At 37.9% G+C, this 21,986-nt stretch overlaps 1 protein-coding gene across 1 annotated transcript in view; it reads right to left on the minus strand.

Moving 5' to 3' along the window:
• HAPLN1 (hyaluronan and proteoglycan link protein 1) overlaps window positions 1–4,250 on the minus strand; it is a 71,998-nt gene extending 67,748 nt beyond the window's left edge. The window contains exon 1 of the mRNA XM_047863655.1: window positions 4,122–4,250. The gene's annotated coding sequence lies outside the window, so the exon portion shown is untranslated. The remainder of the gene's footprint in view (window positions 1–4,121) is intronic.
• Between the last annotated feature and the right edge of the window lie 17,736 nt (window positions 4,251–21,986).

A 21,986-nucleotide genomic window follows, 5' to 3' on the forward strand; every position in this document is an offset into this window, starting at 1 on the left:
ACCCCTACCTATATCAGGTGTCACTCTCCCACCCCCCCTGTTAGACTATAAAACAATGAATAGAAGCTCAAAATAGTCCAGCACCATTTGATATTTTAAACAAATCCTGGCTTTATCTGAACATGGCTAGGAAGTCTTCAATCCCAGGAGCCTCCTCATCTCCATCACCAGGAGAAGCCATTCTGTGGACCTACTACTTATGATATAGCTGAGAACGCAGTAGCAACAGAGCATTTCAGAGAGCTTGACTGGGTCTTTCTCATAAACTCTAGTATCCTTAAGTCATCTGAAATCATTAATGACAATTTTGCAATCCATGTCTGAACTTCTTCTTTCACGGCCTCTGACTTTTAGGTGCTTAAACTACAAGTATGGGATTCATTCTAAATCACGAGGATGGTCAGAGGAAATTGTTAACAGAATGGTTTGTTTCTGGTGGATAACAGCTTATTGGAAAGAAGAATTAAGATAATATGCCTTATTTTACATGATTGATAGTGTTTTCAGCCACCACTTCTGATCAACTCAGGCTATAATTTTGTGGAATTAATGAAAAAGGACTTAATGAGAGGCTGTCCTTCTTTCACCGTGTAGGTCTCATGGCCATACACAAAACCAAAGTTCCCTAAATAGGAAACTTCCATTCCACACCAGCATGCCCTAACTCGATTTGTGGATGACACCTCTAGAGCTCAGCAAGTAACAAATTAATCATTTTTTTCTTACTGAGGCATTTTACCTTCTAATGTGAATTTCAGAACTTGTCTTGATTAATGTCAGTGTGCTGAACACTGTTGCTATTAAGTCATAGATCTTGCAAAAAGCCAATTGGAATAATAATTCATGTATCTCTTGGAGAAAAGGTTTTCCAAATTCTCAATGCAGTATTCTGATGGATTAATCTATGCCTTCCTGATGCTCCTTTCAAACACTGGCTTTCCTTGCAATAGTTCTTTTTTTAGGATTTTTTCTATTATGTCAATTTAATGAAAACAATGTTCCTACTTCAAAACTGCATATGAGCAACAGGTATTGAAGACGTTGTTCTACATGAATTATTAGTGTTTGAGGGCAATATTCTGTAAAATATTCCTCCAGGACCCCCAAACAAATTTTACTACTATCCTTTTACATTTAAAGAAAAAATGTCTAGAGAATATGTAATAATATATGCTAGTATATGTGTGCTAGTCTTTTAATCTAGTATTTATTTACCCATTTAATCTCAGTAACACTGAACTTTACAGAAATATATTTCCATGTGAGAAACAGTGATTCCAGACAGAAATATATTTTCATTTGAGAAGGAGTGATTCAGGATTCCAACTCTCCAGTCCTTTCTTGAGCTAGGTAGGTCATGGCATCCTTCTACAAAACACATCCTGTGTTGGAAGTGAGTTACAGTTATTAAACTATACCCTCATGGAGGCAGAAAGTTGATGGTAAATTACCCAGTAAAGATTAAGCTGATTTTAAATGCAACCACTGGGAATTTAATCAACTGTTAAGTGGTGCCTTGATTTTTAAATTATATGAAAGTCACTTACTGTATTTTCTACTCTGAGCTCCTACCCCAACATCTGGCATACAGTTAGTGTTCAGTGTCAACCCAATGGAAGTCTCAGATTTTTTTTAGGGAGAGAGGCTGGTGAAAAAAAAACCTTCTTTGACTCATCCACTAGGTGGCACACAGGGACCGTACTTCACACACACCATCACAGAGTCTACCTTTCATGGTGTAAATAAAGAGCTGCATTATTAATTTATAATATCACGGCCACTCTACACGTAATATTTGCTTAACCAGCTGTTTCCTCTAATTCTCCTTAAACACTATTGATTAAAATCCTAAGCATATTCAGGGTTCCATCCCTCCCCATTTTCCTCCAACAATATTTTGTTACCTTTAAATAACAAACTAAGTACATTTAAATAGCACAAACCAAGTACCATGGTTACTAATAATGAATCCAGGATGTTGGAAAATCAACTAAAGGCAACAGAAGACTCTGATGTAAAAGTTATTTTCAAATTTGCTTTGCATTTTGTTGGAATTTTAATTGGTGGAATACCATTCCCTTAAAAATGTAATCTGGAAAATAAAACATGCATGGGAAACACGCAAAAGGAGATGAAAAGAAAGCTGGCACTAGCATTTTCTGGAAATGAGAGTTATTTTCTGAAAATGATTCACGTTCATTTTTCCTGAAACAAAGTCCAGTGTTACCTTAAGATTCAAGGACTTCTTCAACTCTTCAGAAAATACCAGCATTCCACAACCAAGATGTTAAAAGGCAGGACTGTTCCGTAAACCATCTACACATAAAGTATCTTTCTGCATATTCCGCCAAATGTATTTATCCTGGATGTGTTACTTGCTCCCAAAGGAAGGAAGAGGAAGTGAAACTACTAGGGATATAATGAATTGATTCTTCTCTGTGAAAGTCTCTTCAGTACTTCTAAATTACAGTGTCCGTCATTCCTCTGAAAGACAGGGCCTGCTGACAATAAATAAATGGCTCACTTTATAAGAACATGATGCGCTCCTCTTTCTTCTTTTCTCATGGAAAGCCCAGGCCCACTGGACACTTCTGTTTGGAATACTGGCTTCTGGGCATGTTCTCCCAGGGGGCCAGTGATCTTTTAAGTTTGTTGGTTTTCTCTTGCTCATTTAATTAAGCTTAAAGAAAATTACTCCTCCTTATCTATTTTTTCCCATTTTTAAGCTGTTTCCAATTTTGTGAAGAGGTTACCAAAAATGTAACGTCAGCTCTTAGCTTAAACAATTAAATTATTAAGAACAGATAGCCCGCAAATGACTAAAGACTAATAAATGTTCAATAGACCTCTGGCATACATTCTATTTCACTGAATGGAATTGAAAACTTTTTTATTAGTAGAAATAAATACAAATGAGGATAAAAACTAATGTAAGAATTAAGAACTATCACATTAAAAGTTATCCAAAAAGAACTTGTGTGATATATTTTTGGGACAACAATATTCCCATTTTATGATTCCATTAAAATATTGAAGTCACTGGAGTATGTATAAAATTACTGCAAAATTTAGTACACTGAAATAATCAAATAGAATGATTACCAGAAACTACATTTGTAATGAATAAATATTACATTTCACTTAGAAATTAATTCACAGGCTTTATTTCTTAAGAACCGTTAGCTTCCAAGAAGCCAGCCAGTATGTTTGATTTTATGACATCACGCTGGAACATGTACAGGAACACTTTCCACCCTAAAAATTCCCAAATGTACTAGCCACTTTGTGTATTTTTCCAGTGATAAATGAAAATAAAATAACTTATTTTCAAAGTAATAAACCATCTCATTTTGAACACAACAGTCAAATTCAATGGAAGAAAACAACTTCATTTAAGCCCCAAAGTGTTCAGATTTGCTTAGGGTGGTGAACAGTCTCAATACATAAATCGTTTAACCAACTTTTAAAAGTAATCTTAATAACTATGACTTTAAAATATTTTTCAGTGCCTTAAAATTATCTAGCAACATCATTCTACGTATGACACACATAATTCTATAATCTTAATTTCACAATTAATCGGAGAAGCTGGGAACAAAACTGGCAACACCTCAAAGATTATCAATCTAACAGGTATTACCTACATGATTGCCGTATCTTTCTTTTCCACACAAACTTATATATTCCCTAAAATAAAACTCATAAGTCTGGAATGGTCATTCCCATTCCTCAGCATTTCCTTCAATCTATACTATCTTTTTTTTTTTTTTTATAATTTCAGGTGCAATAAAAATGCTTGTTGAAACACAGATGGAAAAGCCAAGAGTTGGAAACCACATGCCTACCAGATTTATAGTAGCACTAGCAAAACCCAGGATACTAGAGTTAATCCTTACCCCAAAGTAGACTGAACTTTTTTTATTGCACTTCAGCATTTTGTCTGACAATATGACTCTTCAAAAAAAAAAAAAAGTGGAGATGTCATGTTAAACCCAAAAGAAAATTAAAGAAAATAAGAAAAATTGTTTTAATGTATATATACATCATAATATGTATTGCTCTCTGAAATCTTAAAGGCACAAGGTTTGAGAGGAAGAGTGAAAAATTTATGGAAGTTTTACCTTGTCCTGAAATCCAGAAGTTCAGATGCTCTCAAGTCCTGCTGAGGTTGGAGCCTGGAGATCAAGTGAAGCTAGCGCTCTTTCTCCTCACCTTAAGTTTGTCTCTGGGCAAGCGTGTGTGTGTGTGTGTGTGTGTGTGTGTGTGTGTGCGCAGAATGTGTCTTTGTGGCGCTGGATGGCAGAGGTCCTGGTCCTGGGAAGAAGGAGGCACTTTCTCACCAAGAGCAGAAGAAAAGCAAAGCGTCACCAGGAAAGTTCTCCTCCCAGATCCCCTAATTACAGCCTAACGTGCACTTCATGCAAACTTCAGGGAGGAAGGGAGGGGCAGCTCTGTGCCCAGATCTTGTGAAAGAGCAGCTTCTTAGATGACTTTCCACTCTGCTCAGATCCCTGAGTATCCCGCTCAGGGGTTCAGGGAAAGCAGCAGCTACAGCCGCAACCCCCACCCACACCACACCTCCTGAACTCTCACCACTCCTAGGTCTGTACAGAGGGGCTGGGGTAAGGGGTCTGGAGGATGGTCTATGGGGCAGCAGTGTGAGACAGAAACTCCAGGACAGTGCATTTTCGGGCGCTAGCGTGTGTGTGTGTGTGTGTGTGTGCGCGTGCGTGTGTGTGTGTGTGTGTGTGTGTGTGTGTTTGCCTTGGTTAAAAGAAAAATCCAAAGGTAGAAAAGGTCCTGGCTTTTCCACCTCCCTCTCCCCAAAGTAGACCTAGGGTGAATAGGTAGAGAGGAATCATGACAACAGGAGACAAAATTTCATAAACTGGAGGTACCCTTCCTCCCAAATTGCAAGAAGTGTATTTTCTTGTTAACTGGAGTCAGTTATCAATCTGGGTTTGACTCTCCCTTAACAAACAACTGCTATTGTATCCTTGGATGACAGAGCTCAAAGAACCTGGATTTATTTATAGAGTGAGGAATGCGAGGGGCAGACGAGATGGGTGGGGTTGGCTTATGGATCCATACCCAGGATTAGAACCAGATGGGCACAGGGTGAGCGCGCGCGCGCGCGCAACACACACACACACACCCCTAAAATAACCACTGGGGAAGATGCTGGGACACGCGGGAAAACGCCTCCTGAACAAACAGACGTTTATTTATAACTCCTGGGAGAGTATATAGGTCCATTGATTCCCGCCTTGAGTAACCAAGGGTTTTGGAGAGGAAATGGCTTCATATTTCAATAACAGAGCCACCTTTGATGGAGCCTAGGAGGGGAAAAAAAGAAACACACCGCAGGAAGCAAACGGCTGTTGAAGCAGCCGGGAGGGAGCGGGGTTGGCCCGGGGATGAGGACAAGCAAACAAGCCTGAGGGGCTCCGGGCCAGCGAGGAGGCGAGACGTGGGCTGGCCCGCCCGAGATCCCGGGGGTGCAGGGCACCGTGGGCGCGGGGCGCTGGGAGGCGTCCAGGGGCTCGCGGCCTCATGCCGGCTCTGGCCCGAGGGCCGGGGAAGGCGCAGGCTGGACTGACTGCGGGCTCTTCACGACCACCGCTGCAGCCCAGCTGGGGCGCTCGTGGGGCGGGGAGACCTGTGGGGCAGAGGGTCCGGCGGGGCCGAGGACTGATGAGCTGAGGGATTGGCGCGGCTGGGGGACTTGCGGGCAGATGAGTTAGTGGAGTGGCGGCGTCAGTGGGACACAGGCGCAGTGAGGCAGGGACGTCCGCGGGGCAGGTGACTCGCGGGGCAGATGAGCTGGCCGGGCGGGGGTACGAGGGCGCGGGCAGGGCAGGGCAGGGCAGGGCGAGAGGTCTGAGCTGCGCCCGAGGCGGCGAGCGGCGCTATTGTCTCAGAGATAAAGTCTAAGCCTAAACCGCGGTGGTGGCTTCCCCTTTGGAGAGAGGCGGGAAAGAGATCTTAAAATAAATTTAAAAAAAAAAAAAAATCACCCCTCCCCCCCCCCCCCAAGCTTTCCCTTGACGTATTTCACTGATTCTTGCCCCAGACTCGTCGTCCTTGCCATTCAGGTGCTTGGTAAATTAACACGTGCCTCTTGGAAAGATTTTGTTCCAAAAACAAACCCAACACCCATAAATCCTCACTAAAAGAAGACAGTTCTATTCAAACTGAAATAATTAAAAACGAATCTCCCAACAGCCAATCCAACACCTTTCTTGTACAGTCGTTCCAAAACCCCGGGAAGACGCCGTTTTAGTCATTTTTTTTTTCTATTTCTCCCCACAGAAAACAGGCCGCCAAAGGTTTTGCGATTTTATGTTGTTAATTTAATGGCTGAAACAGCTGTTATAGTGTAGGCCCCCACATTAACTGCCAATAAAAATAAGATACCTCTCTGCTTTTCAATCATGAGAAGAGTTTTTGTGCCATTTCTTGTAAATGTTCATGATGATCCGTATTTTAAGGAACATAAAGGAATTAGACCTAAAAACAAGTATCTTACAGTTTTTATATCAAAGCTTCATAACGATGGCGAGGCTGGTAGTGTGTGGTTATGAAATCGTGTAAAGAGAGCTTAGACCCTAATCTTGTTCTTTGAGCTTAAAAACCTAATTTCTGGGAGGTGCTTGGAGAGTCCATCAGATGGGCTGGCCCATGGATGGCACTTGTTCCCTTTATTTTGTGGTCTGCTCCATGAATTTATTCTCTTCAGAAATTGTCTGTTAGGCACACAAGACCATCTGTTTTGCGATTTGGTTGGATCGCAGTGAGTTCTTCTAGAATTTTTGTTTGTTTCAGTCTCAGGTACAACTCCACCAAGTGAGATAAGCTTCAAGAAATAACCACAGCTACTTACCTCTACTGTTCCAGACAAGAGTTATCCTACCCTTATTTCCTAGATCCCTTTCCAAGTTACCTAGTTACTAGTCTTTGTTAAAAGATCTCCAGTATTTTTAATCACAGATACTTAACCTGCCAAAAGTGTGTGTTTTAAGTCTTATTCAGACTTAATTTGACATTATATACATTTCCATTCATTTTTAATTTCACATATTTTAGTGATTATTTAAAATTTACACTGGAATCAGCTTTAAGAATATTAAAAATATTTTTATGTTTAAGTTAATTAATATTCACCTAAATAATACTTTATAGAGGTAGACATTACTTTCATCTGTTACTATAATTATGCATCAGGGCAAAGTCACATTAATAAATTTTGGTTAAAAAGTCTAATTAAGGAACTAACTAAATAAATTCAAATCTATTTCATGACCAAATATTTTGTGAAAGTATAAGTTGTGAAAAAAAATGGAAGACCCAAATACTTGCATTCTGTGTATGAATCTTCTAATTATTAACATTAGTAATTCATGTGGAAACACATGCTTTTCATGGCATATTGAGGTATTTTTGGTTTTGTTTGGGGAAGGCAGGGCAACCAGCTTTTTAACGTTTTAAGAAAAGCCAAATCTTTTCTCCAGTATTAATTTTTAAAACGACTATGTGCTTAAAATGTATGTCAGGTTCTACCTTAAGTTACTTGGCTAGTGCTCGTGATACAAAACCTAAAAATCAAAATTGAAAATCCAGGCCAGTGCGAGGAAAAGCAAATACAAATTTAGAGCTAATGGATACACACACACACACACACACACACACACACACACACAAACACAAATCAGCACATTTTGAAAAGATCTTGTTTAGCATGGTGCAAAAATACTTTTTAAGAATAAATTAGGTCAGGATGGTGTTATAAAATGTAACTTTGCATTCTTTTCCTAATTGTAAGACAACTTAAATAGTCAGGTTGAACCAGATAAAATGGAATATTCAACCATTTTTGACCTACAAAAAAAGGCAATTTCATCCAGCTAACGTAATACAAACTTAAATATGTGCATAAACATTGCAGAAACATCCTCACCATTTAAAAAATATCAGCCTAAAATATCATGAATTTTTAATATGTGATACATTTGCAAGGAGAATGGCATTCCTCCTGGCATATTATATCACTAATGAAATATACATTTGTATTCAAATGGTGATTATCTAAATTCATCTGCTCTTCAAACTCTGAAAGAGGCTGTTCTATTATCCACTGAATTCCAAAGAACTCTTAACCCTGTGAGTTCAAATTTCCTGGAATTTTCGCCTCTGGCTAATATTATACCTGGTTGAACATCTGTGAGGATAAAGGTGCAGCTATGTGCACTTTGAGGTACCAGGGGAGGAAAGCCATTTGACCTTTCCTGTCTGAGGGCTCAGAACTTCATTAAAACATCCCTTGGGATTGCGGGCATAACCATGAGAAAGACATCGTTTGTAATTAAGTCCTTCCCACTGGCTATATTCCTGTTGAACTCCAAGATTAAAATACAAATTCAATATTCGAAATGGTCACAAAGCATTTGATAAAAGGTTATTTTGCTTTTAATGCAATGGGGAGAGGATAACTTTCCAAGGGCCCCCTTTTTGTGCTCTCACTCCCAGAAAGTGTCCTGTAGAGAGCCTCTTCAAAAGGGCAAATGAAATAATTAGGCAATAAATTGTTCAAATGTTAAGAGCAGAGCTGTTCTAGAAGCTAGTGAGGCCATATGAATATCATACCAAGTGATAAATATCCTCAGCTCCTGAGAAGTGAGCGCCTACATTGTCCCCTGCTTGCCTGTTGGATTGGTTTTGGTGTCATAGCAACTTTATTCTAATCTATTGTTTTCTCAGTGTGTTTCTTTTGTCCAGAATGCCCAAACTCTTTCTTCACTTTTTCAATACATTGCTGTCTATTTCATTATTAACCAGATTCTCCCAATTTGGAGTGAGGCCCAGATTCAGTCCCATGACCTTTGTCATGTTGTCTTTGATTGTCCTAGTATCAGAAAATTTCTTCATCTTTCACAAATGCATACTGTGTTAAGAACACCCACTTGCCACTTTATGCTGCCTTGCATTTTATTGGTATTTTCATATATTCAGTTTTTTTAATCGGCTATGTCATAAACTTCCTGAAAGACAATATTATATCTTTGTATATTCAATTTCTAGCACACAGCCTTGCTGTTAGAACCTGATCAAAAAATGTTTATTGCTATTGTTGAAGATAACGATGAGAGTCTAAATTCAGCAGAGAAAGTAAAAAAAAAAAAAAAAATGAGGAAAGCTAGGTGTTGAACAAGCTAGTTTAGAGTATTCTGTACCTAATAGCCAATGGCATAAAGAATAAATCATCGAAGGTTGATTAATAATTTGTATCATTGTTATTGATCTAATAAAATTAAGAGAAACATAATACATATTTTTCTTCCATGCTTGGCTGCTGAGTGATTTTATAAATGATAATAAACAAAGGTAAACTGTTTTATTCTTCTAAGAAACTAGGTTGAGGTTAGGAGAAAATAAGGTTATTGTCTTAGAATTCTAATGTTAACCATTTGAATTGATTTTTTTTGCTTATATTGTTATAATATTGTTATTTTAAATTTAAACCAATTGTAACTATCAGCAAATGTAGTCCTTTTTGTATTTTTTTTCTTATTCTCTTTTCTTACAACCTTTAAAGAAAAGGATGTCAAGTCTAATTGGGCTGGAGTGATTAATATGTAATTCTTCTTAGGCTAAAATGGGTGAATTAGCTAAGGTTGGCATAGAGAAGACTACCCAAGAGAGACTGGAGTGTAGGGCTTTGATTATTTGAAAGTGAAGGAAATGGTCTAGAGGTGTCAGACAGATGGAGGGAAAGACAAGATTATATTGTGTCAGAAGCCTATGAAGAATTTCAAAAAGGAGAGATTAGTCAAGTGCCAAGCTTCAGGACAATTCTATCAGAAGGCTGGAAGAGAATATTAACGTAAATACTTAGAGCAACATGCCTCTTAGTAAATTGTGATTTAAGCTTGGATTGGAATAAACATTGAGATGCTTTGAAATTTTATATACAAATCTGTGCTAAACTTGATAGGTAAAAGCTAATTTTTTCCTCATATGACCAAATATACAGAATTAATTCTCTCTTTATATCCAAGGCAGGCACTAGACAGTATTTAAAAGAATAGCTAAGACTTAATATATATACACATACATCTATCATATATAGACAGATATGTATCCTTTTTTGCATCAAGGTCATTAGAAAGCTCACTTGTGGTTTATTTTAAGTGCTGAGGAAAGAAAAGGATTTTAGAAGGAGCCTCTGAACAGTGAGAGTAGAAATAGCTTTACATACATTTATCTTCAATGCTTGCTCTCACAGCCTGGCTCAGCCAATTCATTCCATTGTAAATAGGAAATCTGAACTCCTTTCTTAACCATAATCTAATTTTTCCAACATATGGCTAAATTAAGTTAGGAAAGGTTAAACTGGAAGAAAGACTCAATTTGTAAACAAAGAAAAAAAGGAAGTATTTCCCCCATTTTGTGTCTACTTGATACTAGCTTTGCTGCTGAACACACTGTAATTTTTCAGTAATCCTGCCTTGAATGTCAACTAGAAAATGCTTGCTGGTGTAAATACCCAGTGTCACATCTCTTTTGAGCTTAAAGGCAGGTAATTTGGGAACATGAAGTCTTCTGAACATCAGCAAAGTTGAGGTGACTACCTCTCAGCTTATACAGGGAAAACCTCATCAGTAACTTCAGAATCCTGTAAATGTCCTCTACTCTAAGCCCTCCTTACCGCCTTCCAATAACACTTAAGTAGAAGTAGAAAGTTTTTAGAATTAAAAGTAAGCTAGAATGATTTAACTCAATCCTTTACTTTCTTGATAAGTAAACTGAGTCTCCTGAGATTAAGGAATTGTCCCAAAGTCACCCTGGTATCATGTGAAATGTTCTCAGCCACCTATTTCTGTAAATCAGAGTACTTAGAATACGGTTGTAACTAATGTATTTCTTCTAGAACATAACTAGGAATTAATTATTTCCTCCTCTCTGTTTATTACCTCATAACTCTATTACAGAATTTTGCATAGTTCAACTCATTAGTTAGGTGTATACCTATCTCCCTCATTATACTATAAGCACATTGACTGCTTATGTCAAATGTATTTTGAAACCTTCCTGTGTTGCCTACTACCCACCCCAAGCACAATCCCTTCTACATGTAGGAATGAAGGAAAGTTTGCTGAACTGAATCACCTCAAAACCACAGAGGAAGTATGTTAGCAGGAAGAAACTGGAAAGTGATTTCTTTTTTTTTTTTTAATTTTTAAAAATGTTTATTTATTTTTGAGAGAGACAGAGACCGAATGAGAGTGCGTTGGGGCAGAGAGAGAGGGAGGCACAGAATCCGAAGCAGGCTCCAGGCTCCGAGCTGTCAGCACAGAGCCTGACGCGGGGCTTGAACTCACGAGCTGTGAGATCATGACCTGAGCCGAAGTTGGAAACTCAACTGACTGAGCCACCCAGGGACCCCTGGAAAGTGATTTCTGACTGCACTCTCAGGTTTATCGTCTGTTAAAAAATAGCAATATGATTTGATTTGAGACTCGACTCATTTTTACGGCCTCTTCCCTCTTAGTTTTTCTCTTCATCATCTCAGTGCCTTGCCACACAAATGCCTGAGCATTCCTGCAAGTTGAATTAACATGTCAGGATTCTGTTGCCCCTAGAAAGAAGTCTGAAGTATTTTTCATACCTGTCACCTCTTTCTCATTCTGAATATCCCTTTCTTATTTGAACCTCATTCTTGTATTAGCATCCTGCTTGCCTTCCCTGACTCAGCTCTCATCAGGAATCCATTTCTACTTGCTCATGATACCATTTCCCTCTGTCATGACTCTGAACATAACACTGCCTTTATGAAAACCTTTCTGACAAAGCTTGCTGGATAGCTAAGGTCTAAAAACCTGAGATGCATTTTTGGTTTTGTGATCTAGATGTTAAAAACCACATTGCTTTACTATACTTGGCCTGAGTGTGGCATTCTCTACTCTTTGAATTAATTAAGTTGTTTGGAGGAAGTAGAAACTATCTTTGGATAAAGTTGAGTGAATATAGTTGTTCATCAGACTCCGGCAGCTCCTAAAATATATTTTTTGATTCCTTCTATAACTATGCATGAAACTTAAACATATAGGTCACTGCTGAATGGAATTTTGTACTCCAATTTCATAGACAGTTACTATGCTACATTTCTGCGTATCTAAAAACAATAGAGAAATATTTGTAGACCAAAAAATATACTTGATCATTTAGTGTTATAGTTTGATCCCTTTGTGGATTTACTTGTGGCTGTAAGGCTTGAGCTATTTGAGTATTACTTATTATTTGAGTATCGCTATTAGAATAGTGTACAGAGTTCAGAAGCTACCCCCCCCCCCCAGCTGGAATAAAAACAGAAAATAAAAACAGAAAACTGTGTACATTGCCTTATTGAGTCTTATTTTTTAGAGCAGTTTTAGGTTAACAGCAAAATTAAGAAAAGGGTATAGAGATCACCCAAATTTTCCTTTCCCCTCACATGTGCATAGTCTCCCCCATTATCAACACCCCACTGGAGTGATACATTTATTACAAATGATGGATCTACTACATTGACATATCCTTATCCTCCAAAGTTCTTAGTTACTCTTGGTGGTGTACATTCTTTGGGTTTGGACAAAAGTGTAATGACATGTATCCGCTACTATAGTATCTTACAAAATATTTTCACTTCCCTAAAAATCCTCTGTGGTCCACATATTCATCCCTCTTTCCACCTAACGCCTAGCAATCACTTGACTGAGTTTCCATTTTTGATGCTTCTTGATAATTGAAGAAGCTAAGAATGAGTTTCTATGAGATCCCATTCTGAATGAATATAAGTACTAGCACCCACTTAGAAAACACAATAAGGCACAAATTTGGGAGCTTAAAATACATGTTATTTATTTTAGAATATGTCCTAATGTTGTCTAGCTTCTATATAGGAAAGGATAAATATAAGTTTTAAGGTAAAATCAGTGCAGTAGGAGTATATTCCTGGCCCTTTAATAAGGGTAAAGCTTTTTTTTTTCTGTCTGCTAGACTATCATTAAGGCTGGTTCACATTCCTGATAGTTAATTCATTAATTAACCTTTGATGGTATTATTTTGTTTTGTAGTTTTGCTATTAAAAATCATGAATCATTTTTAGTCAACTTTAGAATTTAAGGTAAAATTAAGGTTCATGGCTTTATTTTCATTTCAATGTAAAATATGTATGTCATTTTGTAACTGCCCTTTGAAAAGTTAACTGTGAAAATGATTTCTTTCTACCATTTCAAAAAAATAATTGAATTTGAAGGATATTTTATCTCACTGATTCTTCAAAGTTCTGGTTGTCAAAAGATATCTTTTTTTCCTTAGGGTTTAGAGAAAAAAGATGACTCTTAAATAATAAAACACTTAAATTTAATGCCTGTAATCTTTCTGATATTATGTATGCTAGTATTATCAAATAATAAGAGAAATAATAGATCCATGGCTATAATTTCCATTCTTCACTTGACCTCTAGAAAAGGGGTAATTTGATACAACCTATCTTTGTTGTTATTAAAGTGATGACTATTTTGGTTAAAATTTTTGTTGTTTTCATTTGAAAATGGAAGCAGGTTTTACCCCAAACCATGGATTGGGCAATGACATTAATCAATTGATCAGTAAAATAAAATAACAATAGTCCATTCTTTATGTTGTGAGTCATCTAGTTTGTATTCTTAATGAATTAATAATTCATTAGCAATTATTGAGACTATTTGGATTATTCATGCAATGAAAATAATAATTCATAGGGGTGCCTGGGTGGCTTAGTTGGTTAAACATCCAACTCTTGATCTCAGCTCAGGTTTTGATCTCAGGGTCATCAGTTCAAGCCCCAGTTGGGCTCTGCATTGGGCATCTCCATTTTACTTAAAAAAAAATTCATACAATAAAAGGCATATAAATATATGTATATTGGACAAGTGAGCATTACAGTACCTCTGTCTAGTTTTGAGGCTACAGGCTTAGATGGACTTGTACTTTATTTATTGGTAAATCATTCTCTGTAGAGGTCTTTGTGTTCTCCTGTTCAAAAGAATACATGTTGTGTCAAGGACAGAATCTGTGAAGATTTGATGCTTGGAAAAGTTGTAATAGGGCAGTAAGTTTAGAACCCCAATTGCCTTGCCAGATACAGTTCTGTTGGTTTTTCTTAGAGACATTGCATGATTTTCTCTTCTTTAGAAGTGTTTACCAGCACAGTGGTAAAAGGGGCTGTAATCACTGCTATTTTTATTTGTACTTGAGGAATAGTTTTTGGGAAAAACCACTCACTTGATCTGTCAAAATACTGGAAGACTTCTGCTTATGCTGTCTTTGAATTTCAGTCTCTTTAAAATTATACTCTAGATTAAACTGTTATAGTTAGAATATGTAAGATTACTACCTACCAAGTTCTAACCCTATTTAGAAATTAAAAGTGCAGTTATATATGAGCAGGAATCTGAAAAGGACCTCAATTGAATTCTCTTTTGCTCTCATTTCTTCTCTTATGACATTTTTCACATGAGGAATGATAAAGTATGAAAACTGTAATAGATCTAGAAGTAAATGATATCTAAATTTTTCCTCTTAAGAATTATAGCTTTATTATCTAGAATAATTATGCTTATTAATATTTCTGTAGGGATAGTGGCTTAGAAAATTTTCAGTTAAATGGAACATTGTGCTGCAGTCAATACCAATAAATTTTGGAACCAAAACACATACACACACACAGACACACACAAAGAATTATAGTTTCAGTTTCTGTGTCATATACTTCCTTAGCAACCTGAGCCCCTTTACATCATGTTTTTATGACTTGTTTGATATTTGTCTTCCTTGGTCTAAGCTACCCTAGGACAACAACTAAGTCATTTTGTTCACCACTTTATTTTCAGTGACTAGCATGTGGAAAGTTAATGACAAATATCTGACAAATGTTAAAAAATAAAGTTTATTTTAAAGGTAAAAAAAATAAAGCGATGCCTGGGTTGTTCAATCGGTTGAGAGTCTGACTTTCGCTCAGGTCGTGATCTCACAGCTCATGAGTTCGAGCCCCGCATCAGGCTCTGTGCTGACAGCTCAGAGCCTGGAGCCTGCTTTGGATTCTGTATCTCCTCTGTTGCCCCTCCCCCACTCACACTCTGTCTCTTTCTCTATCCCTCTCTCAAAAATAAACACTAAAAAAATTAAAAGTAACAAAATAAAAATAAAAAAGATCAAAAACTCCATAACTAAAATTAGATTTCATCTCCAGAGTGTCCTTATTTTTTATTTTTATTTTATTTTATTATTTTTTTAATATGAAATTTATTGTCAAATAAATTAGAGAGGAACTAACACCCAGTGCTCATACCAACAGGTGCCCTCCTCAGTGCCATCACCCACTTTCCTCCTCTCCCTCCCACCCCCCATCAACCCACAGTTTATTTTCAGTTTTTAAAAGGTGAAAGATTTATGCAATCTGAAGAGAAACCAGAGCATTATTCTCAGTTTTTAAGAGTCTCTTATGACTTGTCTCCCTCCCTCTCTAACTTTTTTTTTTCCTTCCCCTCCCCCATGGTCTTCTGTTAAGTTGCTCAGGATCCACATAAGAGTGAAAACATATGGTATCTGTCTTTCTCTGTATGACTTATTTCACTTAGCATAACACTCTCCAGTTCCTGCAAAAGGCCATATTTCATTCTTTTTCATTGCCAAGTAGTATTCCATTGCGTATATAAACCACAATTTCTTTATCCATTCATCAGTTGATGGACATTTAGGCTCTTTTCATAATTTGGCTATTGTTGAAAGTGCTGATATAAACATTGGGGTACAAGTGCCCCTATGCATCACCACTCCTGTATCCCTTGGGTATATTCCTAGCAATGTTACTGCTGGGTCACAGGGTAGATCTATTTTTAATTTTTTGAGGAACCTCCACACTGTTTTCCAGAGCGGCTGCACCAGTTTGCATTCCCACCAACAGTGCAAGAGGGTTCCTGTTTCCCCACATCCTCTCCAGCATCTATAGTCTCCTGATTTGTTCATTTTAGCCACAGAGTGTCCTTAATTGAATCTTTGAATCACATTGACAGCAGAGAGAAAAATATTTTCCTATTCTAATTTACTTGTTCCTCTTTACAAATCTTCTTCCAGATCTATTAATAAGAAATGTTAGTGAATTTGTTTGAGGTAGGGTGATCCCACTTATAAACAGAGTGGGAGGCAATGCCAGTGGTATAATTTGAGGGACAGAGAGAGGTGTGTTTGTTCAAAAATAGCCCCCACCTGGCTACCGCATCTTTGGAATCCTCATCATTGGAGTTGTGTGTTGTTGTTGCTAAAGTGTCTCCAGGAGGCCCATTTTAAACTTATTTATTCTGGTTGTTGTGAAAACAAAAGGGCATACTACCTCCTTTATGGGGCAGGACTTGTTAAATGACATCAGATGTGCTATCATTTTGTTGAATAGGCAGAGATTTTCCACCTGAAAATTTGAGGAAGGGTCAGGGGGAACCTCTAAAAAGACCTGCTAAACTTCAGAAAAGGATTAGAAGGTATTCCTGTAAGGAGGGTGAATGGATAAGAGATTAAACAATGTCAGCTACAAGATTATTTGTGTAAAATTTAAGGGAAAAAAACCCTAAAATATTCTTTAAGTGTGGAAGAACCTCGGAATGTGGAAATTCAATGTATATGTATGTATTTGGCTTATGGAATGAGTAAGACGACAGGGCCAGAGTTCGATGAACAGTGATGGGGACAGACCTGGGGGTGAGAAAGGTAGGTTGCTTAGCAACTCAAAGGCCATCAAAGCAATGAGACCTTGTCAGAAGAGATGCTCTGGCTTAGGAAACCACCATCTGCCCGTTCACCTAAGCCAGGAAGCAAAGGAGAGGTGGTGCAAGGGATGGTGCAGATTTCACTTGTTTTACATAAGCCTAAATGGGATACTGTGATTTATAATAACAAATGTAGATTTGTTCTTCATCCCCGTTTCTGGCACAGAGCTCCTAAAACCTTTGAAATTTCCAAAGTGAAGAGAGCAATGAAGATGTCTTTTTTTATGTTAATGAGGTGACTTTTGGACAGTGCCTAAGGATGGGGCTAGTTGCCAGAACCAACCATGATTTGAGGATTAGAACTTTGAGTCCCACCCCAGGGCGTCCCGCGAGAGGGGAGGGGCTGGAATTTGAATCAATCGCCAGTGGCCGATGGTTTAGTCATGCCTATGTAATCAAGCCTATGTAATGAAGCTGTAATAAAAATCCAAAAGGAGAGCATTTGAAGAACTTTCAGGTTCGTGAACAGGTAGAGATTCAGGGAGAGAAGTGTACTCTGAGACGGTTTGGAAACTCCATGCCTTTCCTTCATGCCCTGTTGTACACATCTCTTTCATCTGGTTGTTTCTAAATTTTATAATAATCAGGTAATCAAAGGGCGGGGGAAGGGAGGCAAATCAAGAAACAGATTCTTTTTTTTTTAATGTTTATTTCCTTTGGAGGGGGGAGAGAGAGAGACAGAGAGAGAGAGAGACAGAGAGAGAGAGAGAGAGAGAGAAAGCTAGGGAGGAACAGAGAGAGAGGGAGACAGAGGTCCCAGGCAGGCTCCATAGTGTCAGCACAGAGCCCCAAGTGGGGCTCAAACTCAAGAGCTGTGAGATCATGATCCGAGTCCAAATCAAGAGTCTGGATGCTTAACCGAATGAGCCACTCAGGCACCCCAAGACTCTAACTATAGACAAAAAACTGATGGTTACCAGAGGGGAGGTAGGAGAGGGGTTGGGTGAAACAGGTGATAGCAATTAAGGAGCGTACTTGCTGTGAAGAGGACAGGGTGTTGTATACAAGTGTTTAATCACCCGAAACTAAACATTAAACTGTATGTTAACCAAATGGAATTTGAATAAAACCTTTTTTTTTTTTTTTTAAATAAACAGGTAGTCAAGTAAGTAAAGTGTTTCTGAGTTCTGTAAGCTGTTCTAGCCCTGGTAACAACCTGTACTTATGACTGTCATCTGAAGTTGGGAGTTAAGGGGGGCCATGGTTGTAGGACTGAACTCTTAAATCTGTGGGATTTGCTGCTCTCTCTAGGTAGAAAATGTCAGAATTGAGTTGAAATTTGAGTTAAATTGTAGGACACTCAGTTGGTCTCCTGGGCATTGCTAAGAGGTGTGGAGGATCCTCTTGCCCTCCGCACACACGAGAATTGAGTGCTGTTTGGTAGTGTGGGGAAAACCTTCACACATCAGGTGACTAGAAGTGTTCTGTGGGAGTCTGGTAGCGTGAGAGTAAAAAAGAAACACAGGAAGGACTAGGTTTTTCCTTACACCTGTAGATCACACTGCTTTTCCTATTTACTGCTTTTCTTTTTCGAGATTACTTTGGCTATTCGGGGTCTTTTGTGGTTCCATACAAATTTTAGGATTGTTTGTTCTAGCTATGTGAAAAATGCTGGTGGTATTTTGATAGGGATTGCATTGAATGCATAGATTGTTTTGGGTAGTATTGACATTTTAACAATATCTCTTCTTCCAATTCATGGGCATGGAATGTTTATCCATTTCTTTGCGTCGTCTTCAATTTCTTTCCACACTGTTGTATAGTTTTCAGAGTACAGATCTTTCACCCCTTTGGTTGGGTTTATTCCTGGGTATCTTACTGGCTTTGGTGCAGTTGTAAATGGGATCGATCCCATAACTTCTCTTTCTGTTCTTTCATTATTGGTGTATAGTTTTTATTTAAATTCCAGTTAACATACAGTGTAATATTAGTTTCAGCTGTACGATATAGTGATTCAGCACTTTCATTCAACACCTGGTGCTCATCACAAGTGCATTCCTTAATCCCCATCATCTATTTACAAAGGTTAAATCACCTGTCTGGGAATTTAGAGGAAGAGGGCATGCTCAGATTTAAATATAAATAGAAATCCGCTGTGGTTGTTTTTTTTTTTTTTCCACTTCTTCTCTGTAGGTGCACCTCTCATTTATTCATTGGAAGAATAGTTAGCTTAAGAAAACAGGTAAGGGGTGCCTGGGTGGCTCAGTTGGTTAAGTGTCCGACTTCATCTCAGGTCATGATCTCGCAGTTCGTGGGTTCGTGGGTTTGTGGGTTTGTGAGTTCGAGCCCCATATTGGGCTCTGTGCTGACAGCTCAGAGCCTGGAGCTTGCTTCAGATTCTGTGTCTCCCTCTCTCTCTGCCCCTCCCCCGCTCACATTCTCTTTCCCTCAAAAATAAATAAACATTAAAAAAAAAAGACAGGTAAAAAGTGACTCAAATTCTTAATGATTCAGGAGACTGTTTATTATGGGAATATTCATTTATTACTTTACTTTTTTCTTTTCTGATTTTGCTGTAGCCACTACCGAAGACATTATCACCTTTAATGAAGACAAAGAAAGCGAAACATACAAAAGGTAAACTAAACCTACTTTGTTGAGGGGTTTTTATCACTAATGTATTTTGTACTTTGTCAAATGCTTTTTCTGTGTCTATTGAGAGGATCATATGGTTCTTATCCTTTCTTTTTTTTTTTTTAAATTTTTTTATTATTTTTGAGACAGAGAGAGACAAAGCATGAACGGGGGAGGGTCAAGGAGAGGGAGACACAGAATCTGAAACAGGCTCCAGGCTCTGAGCTGTCAGCACAGAGCCCGACGCGGGGCTCGAACTCACGGACCGCGAGATCATGACCTGAGCCGAAGTCGGCCGCTTAACCGACCTAGCCACCCAGGCGCCCCTATCCTTTCTTATATTAATGTGGTATATCATGTTGTTTGATTTGTGGGTATTGAACAACCCTTGAAAAACAGGAGTAAATTCCACTTGATCATGGGGAATGACTTTTTAAATGTATTTTTGGATATGATTTGCTAGTAATTTGTTGAAGATCTTTTGCTTCGATGTTCATCAGGGATATTGGCCTGTAGTTCTCTTTTTTAGTGGGCTTTATATGGTTTGGGTATCAGGGTAATGCTGGCCTTATGGAATGAATTTGGAAGTTTTCTTCCCTTTCTTATGTTTTGGAATAGTTTGAGAAGAATAGGTGTTTACTTTTCTTTAAATGTTTATTAGAATTCACCTCAAAGCTCACTGCCCTTACCAAAACTTAACTATTTTTTCTTGAATAAACACTCCTTGGATTCTGGCGTGTATTAGTTAACTTTCAGAGGTCTGAGAAAGTTGGTTTTGTCCGTGTTTTCTTTACTTGTATGGAGGAGTGGATTTTTGGAGATCCTTATCCTACCATCCCAGAAACCTGTCTCTTCAACAGCATCTTTATAGTCTCATTTCCTGCCAACCTTGATCAAGCATGTTATTTAACATCAGTGAGCCCTAATCTCCTCATCTGTATATTGAAAACCATAACATAAGCCTCACCGGGTTGCTGTAGATAATGAAAGAGAAGTTATCAAGCAATGTCCCTTGATTGTTAGGAGAGGTTGTTTCTCCCTTCCCTCTTTTGTACTTCTACTTCATTTTGCACCATTGAAATATTTCCAGAGTCTCCTTAAAAACCAGAAGTGATGATTCATACTTGCTAAAATCTACTTCTCTGTTTATCTCTCTGTGCCTTCCATGTTTGAATCCCAATTCACCTTTTCATTTAGAGTTCTTTCCATACCCTGCCATTAATGCTTGGTTCCTGCCAACCTGTTTCATCCAATTGTGCTTGGAGTACATATGGAGTACATATGGAGGTTTTTTTCAACTATTTATCTGTTTATTTTCTGGGTTTTCTTCTCTTTTATCTCTGCTTTCTCTCTGATACCCTGCACACTAGTTTCCCCCCTCCTTGCCAAACCAGAGCAGAATCAATGAATCAAGGCATTTCTTTACTGAAAGGCAAAAGAATTTGGTCCCTGTTAGCAGAGCTGTTTCTGGATCTCCTATGCCTTCAAAGCTCTTCTGTCCTTATCCTATACACACTTCAGGACCTAAAGTTCCACCATCTCCTTTAGCTCTTCATTCATACCCATTTTGACACTCAGTCTATTTCTGTACATGATTGCAATCAGTTTATTTAACTACACTATCTTTTGGTCTTTTTGATTGCTTTATGACTAAAGCTTTGGCAAGGTGTATATATTAGCATATCAGTCCAATGTACAAACATGAGAAGAAAATAGAATTTTAAAAGGTTTGAGTATGAAAATAGGCAGTATTTCAGAGAGGCATTAATAAAAAGAATTTTTGTGCAGTTTGTTCCTGCATAATTTTGCCCACGGCTTCTAAAATAAAAGTGAGTTATCTTTTAAACAATGCCATTCGGAAAATGTAACTTTAGATACTATCAATTAAATGACTGCTGTAAATGATTAGGAAATGAATTGCGCACACAATTTGCTACTTCCTATCAAACAACTTTATACTGCTTTTGTCAAGCATATTACTACTTTTTACGTTTTCAAGGTTTATAGTCTATCCATTCTTAAAGTGACCGAAATATGTAACATGCTTTTAAGATGATAAATACATTTTGCAGCATTTGTCCTATGGATGCAAAGTCGACTCCATGGCAAGGCCATACCATAACTGATAAAACCTATGTCCTGTTATAGGACATGTATAATAGTTTCCATTTTTCTTAAACAATATTCTGATGATTTTCCCTAGCAGGTTTTGCTCACTAATTTTCCCATCCTTTCTTCCTTATCTTCATGAAGAAAAAACAGAGAAAAGTTAAAAAACATTAAGTCTGGGTAATCATTGGCTATCATGTTGACCAAGCATACAGGAATTTCAATTAATGTATACTAAACCTACCATAGTTCACCCATAAAATTAAAATGTAAATGCCTTTCTCCCCGGGGTTTTGAAAGTTGCATTTAGATAATATCTGAAAAAGATAGACTATCAAACCATTGCAGTATATTACTAATTTCATTGTTGAGGCAGTTTTACGAAACCACTGCCACCATAGCACCACTTTTATGCTTTATTACTTTTTGACGTAAATGACTACTTACAAAAACTGAAAACAC

This window comes from Prionailurus viverrinus, chromosome A1, assembly GCF_022837055.1.
Source record: "Prionailurus viverrinus isolate Anna chromosome A1, UM_Priviv_1.0, whole genome shotgun sequence".
Classification (NCBI taxonomy): domain Eukaryota; kingdom Metazoa; phylum Chordata; class Mammalia; order Carnivora; family Felidae; genus Prionailurus; species Prionailurus viverrinus.